The 11,207-nt window shown below is 42.1% G+C and overlaps 1 long non-coding RNA gene across 1 annotated transcript; it reads left to right on the top strand.

Moving 5' to 3' along the window:
* Positions 1–3,724: 3,724 nt before the first annotated feature.
* Positions 3,725–7,253, top strand: LOC125551682. The gene is made up of 7 exons (XR_007303024.1): positions 3,725–4,531; positions 5,030–5,081; positions 5,174–5,338; positions 5,444–5,484; positions 5,594–5,635; positions 6,154–6,262; positions 7,007–7,253. It is a non-coding gene; the product is annotated as an uncharacterized LOC125551682 (long non-coding RNA).
* Positions 7,254–11,207: the final 3,954 nt, after the last annotated feature.

An 11,207-nucleotide genomic window follows, 5' to 3' on the forward strand; every position in this document is an offset into this window, starting at 1 on the left:
AAATTCAGCTCCATTTGCCTAGCAAATCTTCCTCGCAAATTTCCAAAGTTTTTGTCCACCTAGAAGCATTGTGAAGGAAGTACCTTTTTTATATATCGAAATGACATGAAATTTATACAGTTCCTTCATATGCCTAAATTATCGCCCTCCTCCAAATTGCAGCTCAGTCAAATCATCTATGTGAGCCCAGGTTTAATTTATATTTTATGGCCAAATTGGCACATTGCAAAGCAAGTGTTATCTAAACCCTCCTATTACCCTCAAACTTTTTGGGCACTCTTCCATACCCAAATCATTGCCACATGATAATATTCAGCTCAATTTTCCTAGTAAATATTTCTCAGGAAATTTCCAAAGTTTCTACCTCGAGAGAAGCTTTGTGAAGTAAGTACTAGCTAGGCTTACCCAACTGATCTGAAAATTTACCAGCACATGACCATACCTATGTAACTTACCTACACCAATTTTGAGCTCATTTCATTCCTACAATCTCTCTCACTAGTTTTCCCAAGTTTCTGTCCATAGAAGAGCATTGTGAAGGAAGTACTACTTTGGCACGTCCAAATGGTATCAATTTTCTACAATGCTTTCCTATGCCCAAATAACCATCCTCCACCAAATTTCAGCTCAATCCATTCATAATTTTGAGCCCAGCTTCAACATTCATATTTTTGTCCAGCGTGGTACTTTGCAAAGTAAGTACCACTTAGGATCCTCCTTTTGAGCTAAAATTTTGTGAAGACATTCTCCTTAGTATATGATCATCCTCAGCCAAAACTCACTCCCATTGGCCATGTGCATTTCCCGTACCGCTAATCAAACACTTGGCTGCTAATTCATCTTTGAGCATCCTCGTGAGATTCTTCTGTTGTAATTTTCTTCCTAGCACCTACCTAGGGAGTGCCCAACTCACTAGACATGCCTAGCCCTCCCAGAATGCATGTCAACGCCAATGTCACGCGGTGACCACGCGGCGGGCATGCGAGTTTACGCGCTTTAGAGTTGGGGCCCTGGGCCACATCTAAACCTCGATGTATCGCCACCAAACCATGTATTTATGATTAAGTAGATACTTATGTAACTAGAAATGATTTTTGGAAAAAATAAAGAGCAAACAATAAGGTAGATGCAGTTCAAAATTGACCCGCTTCCTACTGAATCGACAGAAATTTGTCTTTTTCACAAGTGGTGGATCAAAACTTTTGACACCAAACCATTTTGTCAATTATGCATTAAATATGGCCTAATATTTTATAAAAATGATTTGGTCCAATTTTGCAACAAATATATGGTAGCTCCTTCACAAAAAAAACTCATTTTGGGCATTCAAAAAATGGAAAATGAATTTTCCGTGCAAAGAAAATGAAAACTCCCTTAGGCAACATTGTTTGGAATTCCAAGATGCACCCTTGTGATCAATATGAGATAATTTGAACAAACTATGCCATGAATGTGGCCATAAGTTTGATCATTTGGCTTGAAAGCCCCGAATCTTCACACATGATAGCTCATTTTTGAGAACACTTTTTTAAAATAATTGTTGTATTACAAGTTTGTTAATTTTCCTCGAAACTTGGTCACATATAATGACACAATGCGAAGGTTTTCTAATTTTTTGATATTTTTTAAATTTTTTATGCCCGTTTCAAAATGCGATGAAAACGGCGGGTTTGACCGTTCCTAGCTAGTGGTTGAATCTTGGAAAAACTTTTGATGGTTCTCTGATTAAATAGATACTTATGTATCTAGAAATAATTTTTTGAAAAAATAAAGAGCAAACTATGAGGCAACTGCAGTTCAAATTTGACCCGCTTCCTGCTGAATCAGCGGGAATTTGTCTTTTTCACCAGAGGTGGATCAAGGCTTTTGACACCCAACCATTTGGTCAATTGTGAATCAAATATGGCCTAGTATTTTAGAAAAATGTTTTGGTCCAATTTTGCAACAAATATATGGTAGGTCCTTCACAAAAAGAACTCAATTCGGGCACACGGAAAATGGAAAATCAATTTTCCGTGCAAAGAAAATAAAAAAGTCCCTTAGGCAACATTGTTTGGAATTCCAATATGCACCCTTGTGCACAATATGAGATCATTTGAACAAACTATGCCATGAATGTGGCCATAAGATTGATCATTTGGCTTAAAAGCCATGAATCTTCACGCATGATAGCTCATTTCTTAGAACACTTTTTTAAAAAACTTGCCGTATTACAAGTTTGTTATTTTTCCTGGAAACTTGGTCACATGTAATGACACAATGCGAAGGTTTTCGATTTTTTTTATTTTTTTTATTTTTTATGCCCGTTTCAAAATGCTGTCAAAACAGCGGGAATGACCGTTCCTAGCTAGTGGTTGAATCTTGAATTTTTTTTGGTGTTTCTCTGATTAAATAGATACTTATGTACCTAGAAATGATTTTTGGAAAAAATAAATAGCAAACTATGAGGCAGCTGCAGTTCAAATTTGACCCGCTTCCAGCTGAATCGGGAGAAATTTGTCTTTTTCACGAGAGGTGGATCAAGGCTTTTCACACCCAACCATTTGGTCAATTGTGAATCAAATATGCCTAGTATTTGAGAAAATGATTTGGTCCAATTTTGCAACAAATATATGGTAGCTCCTTCACAAAAAGAACTCAATCCGGGCACTCGGAAAATGGAAAATGAATTTCCGTGCAAAGAAAATAAAAAGTCCCTTAGGAAACATTGTTTGGAATTCCAATATGCACCCTTGTGCACAATATGAGATCATTTGAACAAACTATGTCATGAATGTGGCCATAAGATTGATCATTTGGCTTGAAAGCCATGAATCTTCACGCATGATAGCTCATTTCTCAGAACACTTTTTAAAATAATTGCCGTATTATAAGTTTGTTATTTTTCCTGGAAACTTGGTACATGTAATGACACAATGCGAAGGTTTTCCAATTTTTTGATTTTTTTGAATTTTTTATGCCCGTTTCAAAATGCGGTCAAAACGGCGGGAATGACCGTTCCTAGCTATTGGCTGAATCTTGAATTTTTTTGGTATTTCTCTGATTAAATAGATACTTATGTACCTAGAAATGATTTTTGGAAAAAATAAATAGCAAACTATGAGGCAACTGCAGTTCAAATTTGACCCGCTTCCAACTGAATCGGTAGAAATTTGTCTTTTTCACGAGAGGTGGATAAAAGCTTTTGACACCCAACCATTTGGTCAATTGTGCATTAAATATGACCTACTATTTTAGAAAATTGATTTGGTACAAATTTGCAACAAATATATGGTATGTCCTTCACAAAAAAACTCATTTTAGGCACTCGGAAAATGGAAAATGATTTTTTCGTTCAAAGAAAATGAAAACTCCCTTTATAAATATTGTTTGCAAATCCAAGATGTAAACTTGTGCAAAATATAATACCATTTGAACAAGTATTTGATAGGACATTCACAAAAAACTCATTTTAAGCACTGAAAAATGGAATGAAATTTTAATCTTGAATCGATCACGACCAATTTATATGGTCATAAGGTCATCAAATGATTTGCTGCGTTCTGATTGGTCCATGGGCATATCACGTGGATCATGCATCAACCGCCGTCGGATGTTTCCGGATCTAACGGCAGCCCTCACCCCCTCACCCAACCGCAGCCCAACTACCCAAACCCTAACTCAGACCCCCTCCTCTCTCCCCCGATCCACTCCCGCCGCCGCCTCTCCCCCACCCCCAAATCCACCCTCACGCCGCCGCCGTCCCCCGCACCCCCGCCCCTCCCCAGAGTTTCTCGATCCAGCCCCGCCCCCTTCACGCCCTCGCCGCCACCACTGACAGCGCCCGACCCTCCCCTCGATCTCAGATCGCATCGAGCTCCCCCCTCTCCCTCCCACTTCTTGAAGCTCCCACGTCCCACCGTCGAACTCGGGCAGCCGAGCGGCAGGGGCGTCCCCAGCGCCGTCGATCTCGGCCATGGCCTGCAGCCAGTAGGCGCAAGTCCAGTGGCCCGACCGCCCGCCCCCACGCGCGAGCCTCGCGGAATCGACCCCCCTCCGTCCGTGACATGTTACGGTGGAGAGTTCCCCTTCCCCGTGGCGGCAGGTGCTGGTGGCGGTTGCGCCATGGCGCTCGTCTCCCGGCCTGCTCCGACGCGGCGCAGGCCGCCGCAGACCTTGCCGGAGCCGCCGTGGGACGAGACGCCGAGCTCGAGCTCGGAAGCGTCAGAGCCACCGATTCCTGAAGACCCGAGGCTGCAGGAGATCCGATCGGAGCTGCTTGATTCCCCGACGATGCTGGAGCAGTTGGTGTTGTCCATCCCGGAGTCCTCCGCATTCGTGGTCCGCCTGCTCGTAGAGGGGGACGAGCACGACCACATACGCCAGAGCGTGCTCGGCGGGTTCGTGCACCCCGTGCGGGAGATCATGGGGAACAAGCAGGAGCATGCGGTGTTCCAAGCGCTGCTGCGCTTCTCCCAGTGGCGGCAGGAGGAGCTCAGCCGCATCGTGGACGCCGCCTGGAGCCCAACCTCGTCTTGAGGACCAATGACGGGTACGTTCACCGATCAATGAATCCCCTGCTATTTCAGTGCTCCCTCCGGGTTTGATCAGAAGTAATTTACCAATTACCATTGTGATTTGCATGTCCAAATTACTCTATAGTGTATTTGTGGAATTACTCTATGGTAGAATAAACTTTGGCATGCCATCAGACTTCAGACGTAGCTACAGTATTGGGGAGGGTGCTCTCCTTGTGTTCGGTAACCACTTAGTCAGACGATGCTTTTGATTTACCTCTGACTGTAATCCTGCTGTTAGATTCAGCTGCTCCTGTGCCCACCTGCGATTGGGTCTAATGCAAGCACACACAGCCTCAAGTTAAACAAGTACCAGTCGCCGGCATTCAATATCTACACTACATGCATAGTCGTATAGTGCTGAAACTTGTACATGACGCATAAATTTGTTTACTTGTCTCTGTATATCCACTCTACAATTAATAGTACTAGTGTATAGTGCTAACAAACTCCTTCACTTGTCATTTGTTCAGTTGGAGTGACTTAATCGAGCGCTACGAGGGCATAAATCATGGTGAATATCAGGTTAATACACAAACACATCTACTCATAGTACTAGTTATTTTACACTCAGAGTTAACTGCATTCTGATTCATCTATATGATTCTTGCACACAGAAACTGTTGGCGGATATCGCAAGGTTGAGGCATGAGCGTGACCACCTGGAGGCCAGCGTGAGGAGGTAGACAAGAGAAGACCTGCCGTCCGGCGCAACCGCGGCAGAGCTCCGCAGTCTGGAGCACAAGCTAGAGTGCGCGCTGGGTAAAGTCCGTGAAACGAAGGTATGCGTGCTGTTACAACACCCTTCACTGCACAATATTCACCTCGGCTCACATGCCACTCTCAGTACAGGATAATCAATGGTTACTTGACTTTCTTATCTGCAGGATAACTGATGGAGAAACAGCTGGATGAATCACACCACAGGGTAAGTAGCTGTAATCGTAAGGGAAATAGAATGATTTAAGATGCAGACAAGCAGTTGTGAACTTGTGATTGATCGTGCATATGGCTCTATTGGCGTGTGATGCATGCAGGTGCACATCCTGGAGGAGCAGAACAGCTTCCTTGGCCACATGGTATGGTAGGAGTGATTTGCATCGCTGCGTCCCTGCGTGCCATAGAGTAATTAATATCTCTCTATGTGTATTGTGATTAGCATGTCCAAATTAATTACCATTGTGGTCAAGACTTAAGACAGCTAGAGTACCATAGAGTAATTCTACAAATACACTGTATATAAGTGAATACATTTCTGCTTGTAAGAGGGTGTTTGGTTAGACGGTAAACTTGTTGTGCAAATATTGGTATGAATCTGCGATGGTAAAACATGTTATCCTACTCCATGATGTTGTATCATTTGTATGATTTGCAAATACTCCTGGACATCAGCTCCCATGATGTTGCATTAGGTATAATCTGTAATGCTAAAAGAGGAGTATAAACTGGAGTAATTTTTTCAGCAATTATCTTTGTTTTCTTTTGGGCTCCCATCATGTTGCATTAGCTATAGCTGAGTACTTCTCTTATGATGCCTGTAGGAGTATTTAAAACAGAGGAATTGACATGTTACTAATTTTTTCTTCTTCCCAAACAGATTTTGAAGGTATTGAAGCACAACCTTTGTACCCAACCTGCAAAATGCTAGTATAAGATTCTTAGATAAGGAGGGCTCCAGGCGCTCAAACAATTTCAACTACAAGCAGGTTCGCGGATCCTCCTGTGTCCCCCTTTTCTCTGGTTTATGATTCCCAACATTTCCTACCTCCCATTGGCGATGCCTGGCTATGCTCAGGTTCCTGGGAAGTTGTGCCAATTTGATGTCATGTGATGCTGCTGATAAGTCTGAAATTTTGCGTGCCCAAAATCTAGGCGTCCCAGTTTCGTTGTAGCTACGCTTCTGGTTGTTGCGGGAAAATGCTCGCTTCTGGGTGTGAGACAATGGTCTTGCGGTCTTAATTTTTTGATCCAGTCGATTAGGTTCAGATGTCATGCCATGTTGTGATGTTTGCTTATTAGGTCTGTGTATTGATCTGTTCTTGCTAGATGTGCAACAATGAATTAAGAGATACGATATTGATTCCTTTCTTGTTCAATTTAAATTTATTACATAAACATGTAGGCATTGTAACTTTAGTAGAGTTGGTCATATGGTATTGATTCCTTTCTTGTTCAATGTAAATTTAGTATGAGGAGAGTTGGTGATAAACACTTACGAGTTCATGAATAACTAAGCAACTTGTCATGCTGAAAAACACTTCCTGCTGTAGATTATTAATCCATGAGTATATTATGACTCCATATACGGCAACCACATGCAGACTTGCTCTAGCTCTTCTTAATTTCCATGCATGTTTCTTTCCGGACTTAATCTTACTAAATAGCACCCCGTCACTTGCTGTTGTTGTTATTCACACTATATCCTCGTTGTTCTGTTTTTTTGTTGGCAGATATTTTGCCTAAATTCAAGACGAAAGAAGATGTTCAAAGAAGCGCCAAGACATTTTTGTATAGCAAGTTATGTAATAATAGTTGGGTTATCTGGGCATTGTGAACTCCAGAATTTCATATATCTTCTCTCTGTTTTGGAATGAAATGTTGTATGTTTTAGAATTACAATTTTTTGTTTCATATGAAATAGTAATTATGTATGTGATTTGAAAATGTGTGCAATGGAAACATGACTCAGGTGACCCACTTACAAAAATAATTTGAGCGCATTTGAAATTTTGATTATGATATTCGGGACCAATCTGACTAGTGGGGCCAGCACCAAAATAAAATGGTGAAAAATAAAAGATCATAGACTCTAAAAGGCTGCACCCAGAAAAAAGGCCGAATTGTTGGGCTAGGCCCATGTAGCAAGCAAAAATTAACAGAAAAATATATTAAAAAGGCCGAATTAATGGGCTCGGCCCATGTAGAACGTCGAATTGGACCGGGCTGAATCTTATCCACGTCAGCTTGACACGCTGGATGCCTACGTGGCCTGGGGAGGTTGCTAGTGACCAAAACAAAACAATAGGCATATTTTGGTCATAAATGTCCACAACCTTCTCACTCGTTAATTTCAGTTTACGACCGCCAGCTTTTGACCTTCTGTTTTTGGTCACAAAAAGGTCGTAAATGAAAAACAATGATCTTTCAGTGACCAATAGTCAAGGTCACAAGTTAACATATTTCCTGTAGTGTATAAGGAAGAAAAAAAATTCAGTGTCAAATAGGGAACACAATTTTAATTCTTTCAAAAAGCAAACGAAACAGACTCGAAACTATCCTATCGGCCCAAAATACACGGTCGTTGTAGGCGCGGTGAGCTTCCCCTCGCTACAAGCGAGATATAGAAGTGCCTCCAAAAAAGCTAGTTCCTACAATCCAAATTATTTGCAGCTTTAGTACTTTATCCCATGAAATCTGAGAGCAACTAATCGAAGGTTATCCTTTGCGGGGGCCTCTGAAGGGTCACTTTTGGTGGGCTGAGAGCACGCCCTCACGTGTCGCGTGCTGAACGGTCCCTCATGATTTTGTTTTTTTAATTTTCTCTGTAGTCTGTACACATTTTTTGGGTTTAGATGTTTTTTTTAGTTTTTTCGGCTTTTTAATTTTTGACCGGTTTTACCTAGGATTTGGACACAATTTTTTGGTTTTTTGGGCATGAAAGAACATGTTTTTTTCTTTCGCGAGAGGCATAGATTTGATTCCTGTGGAGGCAATGGTTTGCTTCCGTGAGCTGTGTCTCTTGGAAAGAAAAAAAGCACGTTTCTTTTTTTCTTTCTTTTGCGAGAGGCGCAAATTTGCTGCTCGTGAATGTACAGATTTTCTTCCCACAAGAGGCACAACCGTGCCTTTCAGAAAAAGAAAAAGACATGTTTTTCTTTCTTTCACGAGAGGCATGGATTTGCTTTTCGTGGAGGCACAATTTTGCTTCCGTAAGAGGCAATTATGCCTCTCGAAAAGGAAACAACGTGTTCTGTGCCTCACGAAAATGATTTTTTTCGCGTGAGGCACAAATTTTCTTTGCGTGAAGATATGGATTTGCTTCCGCGAGAGGCACGATTATGCCTCTCGAAAATGGGAATAAGTGGATACAAAAATCATGCTTCCGGTCCGGTTTTCTTCTTCCGTTTTTGGTGAAAAAAGTTCGTTGAAACCTATTAACATAGGATATACTTTCGAAGATCTCGATGCGAGAAATCCTACAGTGAAAACAACTCATGATTTGAAGGCACGCTTTAAAAGATACAACATCTTAAATAAACAAATCAACAAAAAAGAGAAAACTCCCAGGTTGCGACAATTAGTATAAATGTAGTGCGCCACTTGTTGCAACCTGCGATGCGATGATGCAAGCGACCTTTACAAGAGGTATCTATTAATTACTGATTTCGGTGGAATCCTGGAAGACATGTCTCATCTCGTGTATACCTAGACCTAACATCCATCTTCTGCACGCTGATAGATTGATCGGTTACATCACCTCAGCCACCACATACAAGGATATTGCCGCCACGCTAATCCCGGGCCGCTATGTGCCTATGCCTCTGTGGATACTGCCGTGTGCTGCCAACTGTGGTGCCTCCGTGCTGGCAAATGCTATTGTCTTACTAATCTTGCCGTTCCACCATGCATTTGAGTCCACCACGGTGCCTCCGTGCTGGTGCTATTGTCTTGGTAATCTTGCCGATCCACCGTGCATTTGAGTCCACCTGTCATCGCGTTTATTTATCAAACACTCTCATTAGCGTTTGGTTCTCAAGCACTCCAATCTAAAGGTAACTGATGTACATACAAGTCTAATTTCATCTAGATAAGAATCTACTAACAATCTTGATTAATTGGTTCATTACCATGAGGTCTAATTAATCAGTATACTGCAATGTATAATTTTCAAACTACTTATATTTTGTTCTTATAATTCTATTCGATCTGGTTGGTACCATCGAGCCAAAATTAGCTAGTGAAAATATGGATATGTTTTCATTTGATGTCCCTGAATGCTTAGATACGGGTGCTAAATTGAGTTATTTTACCATTCTACGGTGCGATGGGACAAATGCCCGAGGTACATTTTTGCGATTATTGTATTCTTCGCCCCCTCATGCTCAAATCGAGCCTTCGCCCCTGCCAACACCTCCAACATCAAAATCATGCTCATCATCCCATACACCTTCAAGAGAAGGCATGTGTTGACGGGCGATGATCATCAATATCGGAACTATGATGTAACTCCTATATTGTTCAGATATGGTTTAAAACACTCTACTCCTGCAACATGACACGACAATTTATCCCGGATCGGGCCAACGTCGAGGTATAACACCCTACTCCTACTCTTGTGTTCTCTTGGTGCATATTTATCTAGTTCAGTTTCAGCTAGTCTATTATAGCCTCCCCTCTTACAAGTGACCTCAGCCTCCTTTTATACCCAGATGACCCCAGCGACCCGAAGTAGGGATAGCCAGAAAAGAGGTCATACCGTGACGTGCACCACTATAGGCTCACCTGCCGTGTGAGACCTTCCATCTCGCGTCTTTGCACAAAGGCCAGGACACACATATATGTTTCCCACTCCAACATGCATCCCGACGTCGCTCCTTCCATGACATGGCCTTCTTTCGTCAGGTACTTCATTTGTCCTCGGGGGTGATTGGACGCGACCGACGATTCTTGCCCCCGAGGAGGGGAGAGTGCACGAAGATGTATCCCCTAAGCACCACTTCAAACTCCCTTGGGCCGGATCTTGGTTTTGGTGGAACCATGGTGGCTTCTTTGGGGAGGACAAGGGGGACCTTGTCTTTGACCCCACTGACAGTAGCCCTTGGCCCAACCACCCAGACATGGCTGTCTGGACAGTGGTTGCTGTGAAATGGCAGATGTTGGAGAACGTTGTAGAAAACAAAAAAAATTCTCCCTATGAACACCCATGAACAATATGAAGATGCATATATGGTTTGGACCAACAATCCTTACCGACTCCGAAGTTGCAGTGGAAGATGATGAGTCGGTGTAGATCGTACTAGAAGTCCCTCAAACCGTTAACGACGATCCCGTGAACCATGAATGATCGCTTGAATAGAACACTGAAAACACGACCTCTCTACTTGGTTGCAAGTGAACGGTCTTCACGATACGACAGCGCTTCGCCATCAAGAGCAAATCGTCGGCAGAGAATTAGAGGGAGGAGATTAGAACCAGACTGGGCTTCTAATTAGGAGTATTAGAGTAACTAGGTCTAGCTCTAGTTAGTCAACTAGGACCAACTAGAACTAGAACTAGATGAACTAGAGGAGGCTCCAAAACTTGTGTGTAGAAAAGTGAAGGAAATATGCCCTAGAGGCAATAATAAAGTTGTTATTTTATATTTCCTTATTTATGATAAATGTTTATTATTCATGCTAGAATTTTATTAACCGGAAACTTGATACATGTGTCGATACATAGACAAAACACCGTGTCCCTAGTAAGCCCCTACTAGACTACCTCGTTAATCAAAGATGGTTAAGTTTCCTAACCATAGACATGTGTTGTCATTTGATGAACGGGATCACATCATTAGGAGAATGATGTGATGGACATGACCCATCCATTAGCTTAGCATATTGATCATTCAGTTTTATTGCTATTGCTTTCTTCATGTCATATACATATTCC

Source organism: Triticum urartu, chromosome 4, assembly GCF_003073215.2.
Source record: "Triticum urartu cultivar G1812 chromosome 4, Tu2.1, whole genome shotgun sequence".
Lineage (NCBI taxonomy): Eukaryota > Viridiplantae > Streptophyta > Magnoliopsida > Poales > Poaceae > Triticum > Triticum urartu.